Below are 17,364 nucleotides of genomic sequence, written 5' to 3'. Positions count from 1 at the left end.
ATTCTGTAACCTCAGTTGTCCAGTAGCAGAGGTCCTGCTCTTAAGCTCTAATCTCTCAGTGGTCAGGGTCTTGCTCTCCATCACCACTTTACAGCACTTATACCTCTGGTCTTGTTCCAAGCCTTCAAATGCCTCATCCCAACCCCAGTTGCTTCCCAAGTGTTGCTCGTTGATACACGTTGTATGTTGTACAACTGCTTGTCGAACATTGTAGACAACTGCTTGAAGTTTCTTGGAGACAACTGTTTGACACCCCAACTTCTGTCAGTTTCTTGTGTTTTCAGTTGGATCACCATGCTGAACCTTGGACTCAGCTTCAGCCTTGGCTCATGGTATTTCTGTTCCTCTCAATCTGCTACATAACTCTCAAATCCTCTTTTTTTAGACTGAATCACACTTGAGGGGAAGTGGTTGGATATGACACCGGAGAGGGAGAACAAGGGCCATGTAGTGAAGAGATTTATAGATCAGACTAAAGAGTCTGAACTTTATTTTGAGCACAGTGAATAATCACCCATTTCTTTCTATTGAGGGGAAGTTGGAGGGTAACTAAGAAAGCCACACCGAAGCTTCATTTTAAGGAGACAACACTGAAAGTGTCTTCTGTTGGAAGGAAAGAAACAGTGAAAGTCTGGACTGGGGACTGTGGCTGTAGGGATGGCAAGGAGGAAGCCAATGGGATTGCCCTTTCCCCACATCTACTCAAGCCCCATCCAATCAGTTCTCCACATTGCAGCCAGAGATATTTTCAAATATAAGTGTCATCCCTTGATTTAAAACACTTCAAAATCTTCTCTGTTCTCTTAGAAGACAACCAAAATCTTTACAAGGCTGAAGAATAGGACTCCTGCCTACCTCTTCAGTCTCATCTTCTACCATTATTACTTTAATTCATTATAGTCCAACTACAATGGCCTTCTGTGAAGTCTTACCTCTTTCACTTCATTCATGACTTATACACACACTGTTCTATCTGCTTAAAAATCTAACTCCCCACCACATGTCCTTGGCCTAGTTAACTCCTAACTCATCCTTTGTATCTTTTCTTTAAACATCCCTTCCTCTGGAAAGTTTTCCCTGCCCCTCAGACTAAGGCCCCATAACTATGCATATTTCTTTCATAACTTCTTCTGTTTCCCCCACTAGCTTGTAAGCTCCATGAGGGCAGGGACCTTGTCTATTTTTGCTCACCTTAGATATCTAACACAAAGCACTTTGTAGGTGCTTAAAATTTATTTATTGAGTGACTGAATGAATAAATACAGCCTAGTCAACGGAATGAGGATGGAATGAGGGAGGAATCAGTAATGACGCCTAGATTTCTAGCTTGGCATAATCGTGGTGCCACTGACTGACATAAAAAATACAGAAGGAAGAGTAACAATGTTAAGATAGAAATGTGGAGTAGGCTGTGGTTAAGTGGGTCTAGAACTCAAGAGAACGCTGGGCTAGAGATATAAATGTAGGAGCCGCAATATCACAGGTAGTTGGAACCCTAAGAGTGGATAAGATCATTCAGGCTAAGGAATAGCTTGAGAAAAGAAGAAGGCTGTGGCAGGATCCTGGGGAATAATAACAAAAAATAGGGGAAATAAAGGAGCTCATAAAAGGTTCACAGAAAAAGGAGTAATCAGAGATGTAAGAGCCCCCTAAGCTGAAGTCCTTGTGTATCACTAAACCAAGCTTAGCATTCCCCAACTGCTCAATGTTCCCCAGTCCTGACCTAGGAGGCCCACTTCTGTGTAGATGAAGTGTATCAGCAAGGAAAACAAATTTCCTTGGAGGTTTTATAATGGGTGAATGGCCCCTTTGCCTCATGTGGGATGAGTCAGAATGAAAAGTTGAAAAACACTCTTCTAAGGACAAATGCTGAAGTTTTTGAACAGTGAGTCCACCCAGTTCTGAGAGGTGGACTCTTATTAGGAATGTGGCCTACCCTTTCCTGACGATAAATTGCAGGAGTTTTATAGATTTCTCTAGCTCCAAGTAATAGACTTCTGAACGCATGTCACCATGAATTTCATCCCTTAGCAAATGTCAGCAAAGGTTAAAGCAGGCAAGCTCTTCATTTTAGATTGTTAAATACACAGCTTAAGGAATTTAAATACACACATCTGTGTATACATGGTACAATATTAAGATTGTAATAGCTGTATTTCAACTAGGATTCTCCCATTATCCAATCTTTCTAGTGATTTCATTCCTCATCATGAAGCATATTCCTGACATCATTTTGAATGAATGAAACAAGGTTGTGTCTTTTTTAGAGATCAGATGGAAATGTGATCTATTTGTGTTAGAAGGTCAATGTTGAAATTCATTAGAACTCACTGAAACCCACAGGAATAATCTAAGGTCACAGTTCCCTTGAAGCATAAACACAAGCATCTTCCTTGGCTCTAGTGTGGAGATGGGGGCCTTCTTTACACTGAACTATGTCTGCAGAAACTCCTATCTACTACTGTTGGTGTCCATACGGAGCCTCTCCTGGGACAGAGGGCAGACCTTGGCAACTTCCCAGGCTGGGCAATGTGGATGTTTGGCTGCCAGGGTTGACAGAACTGTGAGCCAAAGAGGTTCTCTTCTGCCTCTTCCACCAGGTAGGACAGCCACAGGTCAAGTTCATTCTCTGGACCAATGTTACAAAGATACTCCTCCGGCAGTTGTTGCATCAATATGCAGAGCTTAAATATCAAATACTAAATCATACACACAATGTGGCCTCAACTATGTTAAAAGAATACACAGAATGAAGTAAACACCCTGAAAATTTAACAGTGGTTATCTGTAAGTAGTGGGATTATAGATGATTTTTTAAAATTTTCTTTTGTAAACTTTTCTGTGATTTTTAAGTTTCTTCAATAAGCATGTTACCAATTTTATAACAGAACACTTTTTTAAAAAGGTTTGTTGTCCAAACCAATGACTGCTCTGACAGGGAACACAACAGGAAACCCCTGAGGGAGCAGGAGAACAGTGGGACGCAGACCCCAAATTAGCAGGAGAACAGTGGGATGCAGACCCCAAATTCTCATAAAGAGACCAGACTAATGGTCTGACTGAGACTAGAAGGACCCCGGTGGTCATGGCCCCCAGACCTTCTGTTGGCCCAGGACAGGAACCATTCCCGAAGCCAACTTGTCAGACGTGGATTGGACTGCACAATGGGTTGGAGAGGAATGCTGGTGAGGTATGAACTACTTGTATCAGGTGGATCCTTGAGACTGTGTTGGCATCTTCTGCCTGGAGGGAAGATGGGAGGGTAGAGGGGATTAGAAGCTGGCACAATGGTCAGGAAAAGATAGAGTGGAAGGAGGGAGTGGGCTGTCTCATTGAGGGGAGTGTAGCAAGGTGTATATAAGTTTTTATGTGAGAGACTGATTTGATTTGTAAACTTTCACATAAAGCACAATAAAAATTATTAAAAAAAAAAAGGCTTGTTATCCAGTACACTATCAGCTTTGCACTAAATTGCTAAGCCAACCTCTAGCCCTGTCTCCAAAAGCCAGATGGGCTTCAGGGCTATCCCTCTGAGTAGGTTTGTCGATGGAGAAGTCTTCCTGTCACGAACAGCTGCTGTTTGGCCTGCCCGTCACCCATGGCACATATTTTTGATAAAATAACTATCTCCCCCACCCACACCCACCCTTCCCCATTAGGTATTACCAGCAGAGTTGCTCAACCCTCTCCTGGCCAAGGAGCAGGCACAGAACCAAAGAACCAAAGCTGATCGATCTGGCTATCTTCTCAAAATTTGGTCTCCAGAAAAGAAATATAAAGCCTGAAGATGGTCAGGGCCGATTTATCCTTACTTTAATGCCTCGATTCTGTCGTTTTCAAGTTGGTTCTTCAGTTTTCTTTCGGGTGTGCGAGCTCCTCCACACCACTCCAGTAAAGTCCCGCTGTTCTCAAGTTCACTATGAGTTGGAATCAACTCGAGTTTTGTTTTTTGGTTCTTAAGTTACCCAGTCAGTTTCTGTTACTTGTAACTAAAGAGGCTGTTGGCAGTGCTTCCTAAGTGCTTCTTCAGTGATTGAAACCTTCTCTTTCTCTCCTTGACAACTGGCGTTTTCATTTCTCACAAAGAATATTGCTTACCAGGAATTCTTTCCCTCACGTGGCATGGATCACTTATTTTGTAGAAGAGCATGAACTGCCTCTGTCAATTTACACCAAGGAAGGTGCATTCAGAATAAAACATTCCCACAGAGGAAACTCTTTCTAGCAGGGTTCTCTGCATAGGGAGCGAATTTTTTTTATCTGAGTTTTCTACCTCCAGCTGGGCTTGTATTTAACCAGAGAACATGAAGTACCAAATCCTTTCTTTACCTGATGTTCTGTTTGATTCAGCTTTCTAGGGAAAGCTCCAAGGAGCTGAAGTACATTCAGATCCCTGACTCTTTCTTAACTTCCGCCAGGGGCCCAGGAGAGGGAACAAGGCGGGACTCCTGATGCTAGAAGCTGGAAAGGAGCCAAGATCCAGGTCCCTTCAAGCCGTGAGACAGGATGGTCCAAAGAGCAGGAGAATAGAAAATAGGAAGAGAGAGGACCCTGGAATCTGTCTTTCTGCTCTCATTCAGCTGTTCTCAAACTTTACACTCTTAAAAATTATTGAAGACCCCTACCACGGTCCTGGGGAACACCTCGCTCAATTGGCATAACATAGTTTATAAAGAAAATGGTCTACATTCTACTTTAATGAGTAGTGTCTGGGGTCTTAAAATCCTGTGAGTGGCCATCTAAGATACTCCACTGGCCTCACCCCTTTGGGGGCAAGAAAGAATGACAAAAACTGAAGATACAAGGGAAAGATTAGCCCAAAGGACTAATGAACCACAACTACCACAGTCTCCACCAGACTGAGTCTAGTACAACTACATCGTGCCTGGGTATCGCCACTGATTGCTCTGATAGGGATCACAGTAGAGGGTCCCAGACAGAGCTGGAGAAAAATGTAGAACAAAATTCTAACTCACACAAAAAAGACCAGTCTTACTGGCGTGACAGAGACTGGAGAAATCCTGAGAGTATGGCCCCTGAATACCTTTTTAGCTCAGTAATGAAGTTACTCCTGATGTTCACCCTTCGAACAAAAATTAGACTCGCCCATAAAAACAAAAGAAGACTAAACGGGCACACCAACCCAGGGGCAAGGACTAGAAGGCAGGAGGGGACAGGAAAGCCGGTAATAGGGAACCCAAGATTGAGAAGGGTGAGCATTGACATGTTGTGGGGTTGTTAACCAATGTCATAAAACAATACGTGTACTAAGTGTTTAATGAGAATCTAGTTTGTTCTGTAAACCATCTAAAGTATAATAAAATTTTTTTTAAACATGTTGAAAATCCCAAAGAGCATATGTGGGTTTTCTCTGTCTATACGTACCATATTCAAAATGAAAACAGAAATTTATAAAATATGTATTCATTTCCAAATAAAAATGGTAAACCCATTATGTTATTGTAATTTTTTTTAATGGAAACTTTATTTTCTAAAACAAAAAAAAGAGTTTGAGAAAAGTCATATTGTTTTATATTTTTACAAATCTCCCTAATGTCTGGCTTCATAGAGGACACCTGAAATATCTCCTTCTGTCTTCAATCTGTTGCAGTATATTGTTTGAGTTTAAGTATAAAAGGAAATACAGCCTTATAGAGATTTGTTGTTGGAAAAGGAAGGACCTCTAGGAGCATATCAACATTATTAGGGAATCATATGTTGAGAATCATTGCTCTAATTTATATTTCTAGAGGTTACACAGGACTACCCAAACCCACTGCCATCAAATCAGTTTCAGTTCATAGCGACCTCATGGGATTTCCAAGACTACAAATCTTTAGGAAAACAGATTGACACATCTTTCTCCCCCAGAGCCACTGGTGGTTTTGAACTGCTGATCCTTTGGTTAGCAGTTGACTGCTTTAACCACTGTGCCACCAGGGCTCTTACATGGTACCACAGCACTTCAGAACGACAATAACTAAACTTTTCCTAAAACATTTTATTCAGCCTTACATTGCAGAACTTTGTTATAGAGCTTTTTATGTTTTACGTGTCTAATCTTTGATACCCTTCTCTACGAACTCAATCCTACCCCACCCCATGATGGGGGCAGGGGGAGGTTGGAGAGGGATTCTGGCAGAATCCTTCTAAGACATGATGTGTCTTCTACCCTGGGTGCAGATTCTGCACCGAGAGAACCCTAACTCAGTCAGCCAGGTTCTTTTTTCTAGGGATTTGGCATTGGGTGACATGAACTGAGGGAGCTTGAACTTGGAAGTTGAGGCTGCCACTTGAGGCTGCTGTTAGGTCCTGCTTCAAATCTCTCCTGAGGCCTAACAGCTTCCTACTCTCAGACTTGTGAGATACCCTAGAAGCCTTTAGAAAGGCAGTTCAAATCCACCAGCTTCTCCGTGAAAACCCTATTGGGCAGTTCTACTCTGTCCTATAGGGTCACTATGAGTTGGAATTGACTTGATGACAATGGATTTGGCTTGGTTTTGGTGTTTAATATGGCTTGAGTAAGTTTCTATTCTTTGCCATCAAAGTAGTTGTGGCCAAGACACAAAGAAAAATTTGATGTTTGTCATGGATTGAATTGTGTCCCCCGAAAATATGTGTCTACTTGGCTAGGCCATGATTCCCAGTACTGTGATTGTACACCATTTTGTCATCTGATGCGATTTTCCTACTTATTGTAAATCCTACCTCTACGATGTTAATGAGGCAGGATTAGAGGCAGTTATGTTAATGAGGCAGGACTCAATCTACAACATTAGGTTGTGTCTTAAACCAATCTCTTCTGAGATACCAGAGAAAGAAGCTAGCAGACAGGCAGGGGGACTTCCTATCACCAAGAAAGCGGAGCCGTGAGCAGAGTGTGTCTTTGGACCTGGGGTCCCCATGCTGAGATACTTCTAGGCAAGGAGAAGATTGACCACAAGGACCTTCCGCCAGAGTCCACAGGGAGAGAAAGCCTTCCCCTGGAGCTAGTACTTTGAATATGGACTTCTAGCCTCCTAGATTGTGACAGAATAAATTTCTCTTTGTTAAAGCCATCCACTTGTGGTATTTCCATTATAGCAGCACTAGATATCTAACATGATGTTAAAAACTGTTTACAGAAAAATCACTAGATGATGACCTTCTTGGGAATCAAAGGGGTTATGTAGCAAATTAAGTCAGTCCCTTTCCAAAATCAGCTTATACTAAAACGATAACAAAACCAAGACCAAACTAAACTCATTGCCTTTGAGTCAATTCCAACTCATGGCGACCCTACGGGACAGAGCGAACTGCCTCATAGGGTTTCCAAGGACTGCCTGGAAGATTTGAACTGCCAGCCTTTTGGTTAGCAGCCCTAGCTCTAACCACTATGCCACTACAGACTGGAAAAATTTTTGGCTATGATACATCTGATAAAGTTCTAATCTCTAAAATCTATAGGAAAACCCAACGCCTATAATAAAAAGACAGATAATTCAATGAAAAAATAGGCAAAGATATGAACAGATATTCACCAAAGAAGACACTCAGGCAGCTAACAGACAACATGAGGAAATACTCTCGGTCACTAGCCATTAAAGACTCACTCAGTGCCGTCAAGTCGATTCACTAGCCATTAGAGAAACGCAAATCAAAACTACAATGAGATACAGTCTCACCCCAACAATACTGGCACTAATAAAAAAAGCAGAAAGCAACAAATGCTGGAGAGGTTGTGGGGAGATTGGAATTCTTATGCACTACTAGTGGGAATGCAAAATGGTACAACAATTTTGGAAATAGCTATGGGGGTTCCTTATAAAGGTAGAGATAGAAATATCATATGATCCAGCAATCCCACTCCTAGCAATATATCCTAGAGAAACAAGAACCATCACACAAATAGACATATGCACACTCAGGTTCATTGCAGCATTATTCACAATAGCAAAAAGTTGGAAACAACCTAGATGACCATCAACAGATGAATGCATAAACAAGCTATGGTACGTACACACAATGGTATACTATGCAACGATAAAGAACAATGATGAATCTGTGAAACATCTCACAATGTGGATGAATCTGGAGGACATTAGGCTGAGTGAAACAAGTCAATCGCAAAAGGAGAAATACTGTATGAAACCTCTATTATAAAAACACACGAAAATGTTCCCACAAAAAAAGAAACAATCTTTGATGGTTATGAGGGAGGGAAGAGTGGGGAGGAAAAAACATCAACTAGATAGTAAATAAGTGGTAACTTAGGTGAAGGCTAAGATAGTACACAATACTGGTGAAGTCAGCACAACTCGACCAGGGCAAAGTCATAGAAGCTTCACAGACAGATCCGAGCACCCTGAGGGACCCAGCTACTACTGCCACTGGGCTGAGGGCTGGGGACTATGGTCTCAGGGAACATCTAGTTTGATTGCATAGCATAGTCTATAGACAAAATGTTCCACATCTGATTGTGGTGAGCATCGACTGGGGTCTTAAAAGCCTTCAAGCAGGCATCTAAAATACATCTACTGATCGCATCCCCACCGGAGCAAAGGAGAATGAAGAAAACTGAAAACACAAAGGAAAGATTAGTCCAAAGGACTAATGGACCACAACTCCACAACCTCTACCTGACTGAGCCCAGAACGACTAGATGGTGCCCAGCTACCACCACCGACTGCACTGGCAGGAATCACAATAGAGGGTCCCAGAAAGAGTGGGAGAAAAATGTTGGACAAAATTCAAATTCACACACATACACACACAAAGACTAGGCTTGCTGGTCTGACAGAGACTGGAGAAACCCCGAGAATATTGTCCCCGGACACCCTTTTGACTCAGTAATGAAGTCACCCCTGAGGTTCACCCTTCAGCCAGAGATTAGAAAGGTCTATGAGGCCAACTATAGGGTCGCTATGAGTCGGAATTGACTCGATGGCACTTGGTTTGGTTTCTTTTTTTTTTTTTTTTTGTATAAGGCCAACAATAACACGCATGAGGGATGTGCTTCATAGTCCAATCGTGTATATAAGACTATTGGGCACAGTAGCCCAAAAGCACAGACGAGAAGGTGGGAAGGGACAGAAAAACTGGACAAATGGAAACAAACCCAGGGTGCAGAAGGGGAGAGTGTTGACACATTGCAGGATTGGCAACCAATGTCATAAAACAATTTGTGTGTTAATTGTTTAATGAGAAACTAATTTGCTCTGTAAACTTTCACCTATTAAAAAAAAAATTCTGTTAAGACAGGAGTTCAAAACAGCAACGATAGCTCTATAAGCAGGCAATATTCTAGGTGCTGCTTATGTATTTATGCATTTGATCCTCACTGCCAGCACTTCGAGGTAGGTTGTTTGACAAGTGAGGAATGTAAAGCACAGAGAAGGAAAGTAACTTTTCCACGGCTTTCCAGCTGGTAAGTACCAGAGGCAGAAAGTGCACTGGCATTTGGCCCTGCAGCTCCAGGGGTAACTACCACACAGAGCTGCCACAGGCTGCTCTGTTGTTGTTGTGAGGTACCCTAGAGTAGATTCTGACCCTTAGTGATGCCATGTGACAGAGTAGAACTGCCCTGCAGGGGTTCCTAGGCTGTAATCATTATGAAAGCAGACTGCCACATCTTTCTCCCACAGAGCAGCTGGTGGGTTCAAACCACCAACTTTTCATTTAGCAGGAAAGCACCTAACCACTGTGCTACCAGGGCTTCTTATCCCTAAACACAGTGGGGTGCAATTTTATTTTTAAAAGATGACACAAAAAATTTCTCTTCTGAAGGGTACTGTCTTTATTCAAGAAGGGAAGGTGGAGAGTGGATCCTGGAGGAGTGAACCCCGAGGGGACAGGAGCAAGGTGAGGACCACTCACCTCCTGTGTTTTAAAAATAAACACAAAGAGGGAGGGGCTCAAGGAAGTGAGTGGAGAGGGAGGAGGATGAGGGTGTGGACTAACATGGCCAGTGGAAAATCCCTCAGTGGCAAGAGAGCTTTCTTTTATTTAATGTACATTTAATTGAAGAATAGTATACACACAGAAAAGTACACAAATCTAAGTGCACAGCTTGGTGAATTTTCACAAAATAAACATACCCATGCAACCAACACCTAGATCAAGAGACTGAACTTCATTGTTTGGAAAGCATTAAGGAAGGGAGGGAGGGAGGAAGGAAAGAAAGAAGGAAGGAAGGAATGAAGAAAGGGAGGGAGGGAGGGAGGAGAGAAGGAAAAGAAAAGACGGAAAGAAAGAAGGGAGGAAGAAAGAACATTCTCAGTATCCCAGAAGCCCCACTCATACCCTTTTCCAGGCAGGCATTAGCCTCTCCCCAAAGGTGTACTATCTTATATTCTAATGCCCAAAATTAGTTTTGCCTGCATTTGAACTTTATGTTAATGGACATATGCAAAAATATACTCTTTTGGGTCTTCTTTTACTCAACATCGTAGGTGTAAGTCATCTGTTATTGCCTGTATTGGTATTTTATTCATTTTCATTGCTGTATAGTATTCTATTATATAACCGTATCACAATTGTTTAATGTCTTCTATTGTAAATGGACATTGGGTTGTTTTCCATTTGATGCTGTTATTAGGTTTAGGGCTGTTATTGGTCATTTTTGTACATGTCTTGGTGGACATACATATTTTTTGTGGAATGGAATTTCTGCATCATAGGGTTTAACTACACTGTTGTTGAGGCGGTCCCAATGGTCCTTTCACACATACCTAGAAGCACTGCTGCTCCAGGAAAGATACTAAGGGCAGCACCAGCACCAGAAGCTCCAGGAGATGGCACCCTCTGCAAGCATGTCGAATTGTCAGCATACAACCAGCCCAGGAAAAGTAGTGGGAAAACTTTGAGTGACTTCTGGGCTAGAGGACCAGGAACCTCAGTAAAGTGAACTGGAGCAGGAGATGAGCAAAGTGGTGGGCTCTGGGTGGGGCCAGAGAGGGCTGTTGATGAGCTCCCAGAAATAACTGGTAAGAATTAGCAGAAGGCTGGGCTGCTCCACCACGGCTGGAAGTCACCCAAAACCTTAATACTGTTGAAGTTACCCCTCCATCCAGTGGCCAGGAACCCCATGATACAGTCAGAATACTACTAATACTTGGCTTTTGTTTCTTTAAAAAAAAAAAAAAAAACTCTTTTACTCCTACTTTTGCAAACCAATGTTTGTCTCATATAAATAAAACTGGAGTGTTTTTTTCCTGATGTATCTCAAAATTCTATCCTCAAATCCCAGCCTTTACCATAGTCCTACCTCTACCACCCCACTGCAGTATCAGTCACCACTGGAGGCAGAAAAACTGGGGAAGGAGCAAGGTCCAGAGAAGGTAAAAACTTCCTTTAGAGCTTTCCCATGGTCTTAAATGGTGATGGTGAGGCCAAAGAGGGGCTGTAGTATTGAACACAGTCTTATTACCCAGCTCTTCCACTCTCTCCTCTGCGCGTTTATTTTGCTGGCTCTGTCTTCCTCTCCCCACTATCTGGCAACTACCAGGCAGGTATCAGTCTAGGTTCTTGATTTCTTAACTTCCTTGCCTTGAGGTACCTTCATCCTCATTCCACTTTATGGTCCCTCCAGCCTCTAGAACTGTTATATCTTCCAAACCTTAAATTTGGAACTTCTACTCTCTGATCACAGTCTTCTACTGTCCAGCTTTTTTACTCCCTTAATACCAGACTTTTTTTTTTTTTTTTTTAAGATTATCAAGGCCTTTGGTCTCTTAAAAATAGTCCCCACCCCTATCCTTTTTCCACTTTTCTCCTAGTCTGTGAGCTCTTCCTTGAACCACCTTGCTCATCCATGTTAGAGAGAAATTCCCAAGAAGGAGAGTTCTGATTGCAGAAGGTAGAACACACCTCACTGTTCACCTCAGGGCCTTTGCAAAGCTATTTGCTCTTCCTTCCCCCCATCCTTCACTCCCCTCTCTACTTAGCTAACCCTACTCATTGGTCAGCTCTCAGCTTAAATACCACTTCCCTGGAGTTGGACTCTTCTGTCTACCTGTAACATGCTCCTAAGCACTGTGCTAAGCACTGTGCACACATCGTGGTTGTAATGATTTGTTCACCTGTCTGCCTTCCTCTGTAGACAGGGTGCCTCGTCCCATGCAAACTTTCATGCCCGTACCTCCTAGCTCAGCGACTGTTATACACCAGACACTCAGCAAAGACTGATGGCATGAGTGGATTGGCGGAGAACAGATAGCTACCTAGGCAAGAGGCTGTAGCTCATGGCAGAGAAGCAGAGGGTGGTGCACAGGGGGGTCCAACCCATAAGTCACCAGGGTCGGGTGACCTCAGTTGACTTTAAGATCACTCACAAGAGGGGAAATAGCCTCCCTACTTTAACATGAAAATTTTGGGAAGGATTTCATGGGGTGGCTTTGATGCATCAAGAGATCCAGAGAGCATAGCAAAACTCTGACATCTTCTGCCCTTCAACACGTCAGTAGTGGTCCTGGTGGGGCGAGCGAGGTGTCTATCAGAATCAAAACAGAGACTTATGCTCCTGGGCTTCCAGAGCAGTCTGTTTGCTTCACTGATCTTCACCACTACAAGACCATCCAGCCAGTGACACTTCAAGGGATCACATTAGGTATAGGAGCACACCTTCCCTCTCTTTCTGCACCACCTCCTCCCCTAACATTTAGCTTTTCTATTCCCTTTTTGCTGTTGGCTGCTCCACCACAGAAAGGGACTACTTTCTTCCCACCCACCTCCTGACTCTGAGCAAGGACACATCCTTCTGAAGGTTCCTAACACGTGATCGAACAGAACATGGAAATTATCGAACAATATCATTAATATCACACACAAGTAAAATTTTGCTGAAGATTATTCAAAGGTGGTTCCAACAGTACACCAACAGGGAACTGTCAGAAATTCAAGTCAAATTCTAAAGAAGATGTGGAACGAGGGATATCATTACTGAAGTCAGATGGATCTCGGCTGAAAGTGGAGAATACCAGAAAGATGTTTACCTGTGTTTTATTGACTATGCAATAAAGATGTTTACCTGTGTTTTAATGATCCACTGTGTGGATCATAACAAATTATGGATAACATTATAAAGAATGGGAACTCCAGAACACTTAATAGTGCTCTTGCGGAGCTTGTACATAGACCAAAAGGCAGTTGTTTGAACAGAACAAGGATATACTGCATGGTTTAAAATCAGGAAAGGTGTGTGTCAGAGTTGTATCCTTTCACCATACTTATTCAATCTGTATGCTGAGCAAATAACCCAAGAAGCTGGACTATATGAAGAAGAAAGTGGCATCTGAATTGGAGGAAAACTCATTAACAATCTGTGATATGCAGATGACATGACCTTGCTTGCTGAAAGTGAAGAGGACTTGGAGCATTTACTGATGAAGATCAAAGATTACAGCCTTCAGTATGGACAATACCTCAACATAAAGAAAACAGAAATTCTCACAATTGGACCAATAAGTATAATGGAAAAAAAAAAAAACTTTTTGTTTCCATTACATAATGATAAATGGAGATGTTAAAGATTTCATTTTACTTGGATCCACAATCAACACCCATGGAAGCAGCAATAAAAAAATCAAATGACACACTGCATTGGGCAAATCTGCCGCAAAAGACCTCTATAAAGTGTTGAAAACCAAAGAGGTCACTTTAAGGACTAAGGTGCACTTGACCCAAGCCATGGGGCTTTCAATTGCCTCATATGCATATGAAAGCTGGACAATGAATAAAGAAGACTGAAGAAGGCTTGATGCCTTTAAATAGTGATGTTGGCAAAGAACATGGACTATACCATGGGCTGCCAGAAGAACAAACATGTCTGTCTTGGAAAAAGTACAGCCAGAATGCTCCTTAGAAGCAAGGATAGTGAGACTTTGACTCACATACTTTGGACATGTTATGAGGAGGGACCAGTCCCTGAAGAAGGACTTCACGCTTGGTACAGTAGAAGGTCATCAAAAAAGAGGAATATCCTCAATGAGATGGATGGACGCAGTGGCTACAATAACGGGCTCAAGCATAACAATTGTGAGGATAGCGCAGGACAAGGCAGTGTTTCGTTCTGTTGCATATAGGGTCGCCGTGAGCTGGAATTGACTCAACGGTACCTAACAGCAACAACAAAGGGTTCTCACACCTACTAGTACCTTCAAGGAGGTAACTGAAGAGGTAGTCCTTACAGTTCTATCTCTGTAGACCCTGTCCTAGGTAGAACTTTCCCAGCCTTTTCTTGCACCCATTCCTACTTCTCTATTCATGTTGACATGTGAACTGTTAGTTGGCCAAGATAGGGGCAGTAAGCTATTTGATGCATGATAGTATCACTGAAGTGTTGAACCAGTGCATCCAAAAAACCAAACCAAACCCAGTGCCATCGAGTCGATTCTGACCCATAGCGACCGTATAGGTCAGAGTAGAACTGCCCCATAGAGTTTCCATGGAGCGCCTGGAGGATTGAACTGCCAACTCTTTGGTTAGCAGCCATAGCACTTAGTCACTATGCCACCAGGGTTAGAATTACATAAATCCTCCAGTACTGCCTCCTCCCCGCCATGGCACTCTTGTATTATCATCTCTAACAGGATTATTTTGATTGTAAGTAATAGAAAATCCAGTGAAAACTAGAGTAGACAATAAAAGGAACTTAGTTATTTATATAATTAACATGTATAATCTGCTTATGTATACATCAAGGTTGCAGGATTGCAGGCATGGTTTGATCAAGACTCTAGCTCCTTGGAAACAAGGATGGTGAGACTTTGGGCATTGTTACTTTGGACATTGTTATGGATTGAATTGTGTCCCCTTAAAAAAGTGTGTCAACTTAGCTAGTCTGTGATTCCCAATATTGTGTGATTGCCCACCATTTTGTCATCTGATGTGACTTTCCGATGTATTGTAAATCTTACTTCTATGTTAACAAGGCAGGATTAGGGGCAGTTATGTTAATGAGGCAGGACTCAATCTACAAGATTAGGCTGTGTCTTAAGCCAATGTCTTGAGATAAAAAGAAAGAAGTTAGCAGAGAGACAGGAGACCTCATACCATCAAGAAACAAGACCTATGAGAATAGTGCATCCTTTGGATCCTGGGTCCCTGCACCGAGAAGTTCCTTGACCAGGAAAGATTGAAGACAAGGAGATTCCCCCAGAGCCAACAGAGAGGGAAATCCCTCCTCTGGAGCTGGCACCCTGAATTCATACTTCTAGCCTCCCAGGCTATGAGAGAATAAATTTCTCTCTGTTAAAGCCATACACTTGTGGTATTTCTGTTATGCAGCACTAGATAACTAAGACAGACCTGTTATCAGGAGAGATCAGTCCCTGAAGAAGGACATCATGGTTGGTAAAGTAGAACATAAGCAAAAAAGAGCAAGACCCTCAAGGAGATGGATTGACACAGTGGCTGCAACAATGGGTTCAAACAGAGCAACAATTGTGAGGATGGCACAGGACCGGGCAGTATTTCGTTGTTGTGCATAGGGTTGCCATGAGTTGGAACCAACTCGAAGGCACCAAATAACAACTTAGCCCAGGTAATCACTAATATGCTTTGGTCTCTATACATTTTCCAATTCCAGATATTTTGTATAATTGGGATCATACAATATTTGTCCTTTTGTAACTAACTTATTTCACTCAGCATAATGTTTTCAAGGTTCATCCACGCTGTAGCATATATCTATCGGGCCTTCAGTTCTCTTTATGGCTGAGTAATACTCCATTGTATGTTTATCTATTCATCTGTTAATGGACATTTAGGTTGTTTACACCTTTTGATTATTGTGAATAGTGCTGCAGTGAACATTAGTGTACAAGTATCTGTTTGCATTCTTGCTTTCAAGTCTACTGAGTAGATACCTAGGAGTGGAATTGCTGGATTGTATGGTAATTCTATGTTTAACTTTTTGAGGGACCACCATACTGTTTTCCACAATGGCTATACCTATTTACAGCCCCAAGCAAGATGAGGGTTAAATTTTTCCACATCCTCTCTAACACCTGTTGTTTTCTGTTTGCTGGTTTTTGAGTTTTTTTAAATCACAGCCACACTAGTGGGTGTGACATGGTTTATCTCATTGTGGTTTTGATTTGCATTTCCGTAATGACTAGTGACATTGATCATCTTTCATGTACTGTTTGGCCATTTGTATTTCATCTTTGGTGAAATGTCTATTCAAATTGCTTGTTTCTTAATATGATGGTATTTTCCTAGCCTACCCCCACCCCCATCCCAAACGCACACACAATTGCTCCTACATACTCTGGGCCAGGGTTCTCAGAACAGGAAGAGGCTTGGAAACGTAGCAGTGAGTGTGTCCTATAGTCCCTCAACTCCCCACCCTTCATTCCTGAATCTGTCTGACACAGGAATGGGACACAGCAACAGAGCGGGGTGTACAGAGCCGCTGGCTTTTGTTGCAGAGCCCGCAGCTTTCGGTGAGGGCCAAGGGTGGGAGAGGTTTTCCCAGCAAGCTCTGGATCTGAGCTTTGAGGTTCTCCCCGTGCTTTCTCCACTCAGGCAAGTGAGGTAATTCCCAGAAACCTTGTCTTTCTTTCCCATAATTTACTAACACATTTTAAACTACTTGGGAAAATATGTGCTGATTTTATATCCATCACGGGTTTCACATCTCTCCCCAGAGCAGATTTTTAAAGTACTTGAAATTCATAACTGAGCATCATGGTTCCTTAGACAAACATTTGAATGATTAATTGGACATTTTCCATTCCACTCCAACTCAGGTTGTGCAGAATGTGCTAGACAGGCCTCTCCCCCTTCTGCCTTTGGCTGCAGCTGACTTTGAAAAATCTGCTTGTCTGAACACCAGAGCTGCAGGCAACATCTCCATTTCCTTTATTGTGAACTCTTTGTCTTTTTTTTTTTTTTTTTGAGTGATTACTGGCAGAATTAAAAAAAGAGGCCCTTTCCCTCAGCTGAAATTCTTAGTTACTGTTTCCTCTGCCTGTCTCCAATTGTTGGTGAACAAGGCTCTGTCTTAGGCAGGCTGCTGGCTTTTTGTTCAGGGAGTGTGTGGTGCCCCTGATCTCCCTGGGCCTGTCAAGAAGCCAGGTCTGAGTGGCGCAGTTGGTGGCCCTCTGGCCCAGTGACTCTGCCTATGCCTGTCCCACAGGGATTGCTACAAATACAGATTTCAGGGCCCAGGCTCAGGGCCACTCAATCAGTGGCTCTGGGTTGGGCCCCAGGAATCTGTATTTTTCAGAAACTCTCCAGGTGGCTCTGGTATAACCAGACCAGCTCCAGGCCCTGGGTTGGGCTGGCATTTTGAAACCATGGCTACACTGTCTTCGAACATGCTAAGCTCCTTGCAGCAGCAGGGTAAAGACTCACTGGGCCTATCCTCCTGTTCTTGGGGGT

The sequence above is a fragment of the Loxodonta africana genome, chromosome 14 (assembly GCF_030014295.1).
Source record: "Loxodonta africana isolate mLoxAfr1 chromosome 14, mLoxAfr1.hap2, whole genome shotgun sequence".
Taxonomy (NCBI): Eukaryota; Metazoa; Chordata; class Mammalia; order Proboscidea; family Elephantidae; genus Loxodonta; species Loxodonta africana.
Note: the sequence above shows the minus strand (reverse complement) of the source record.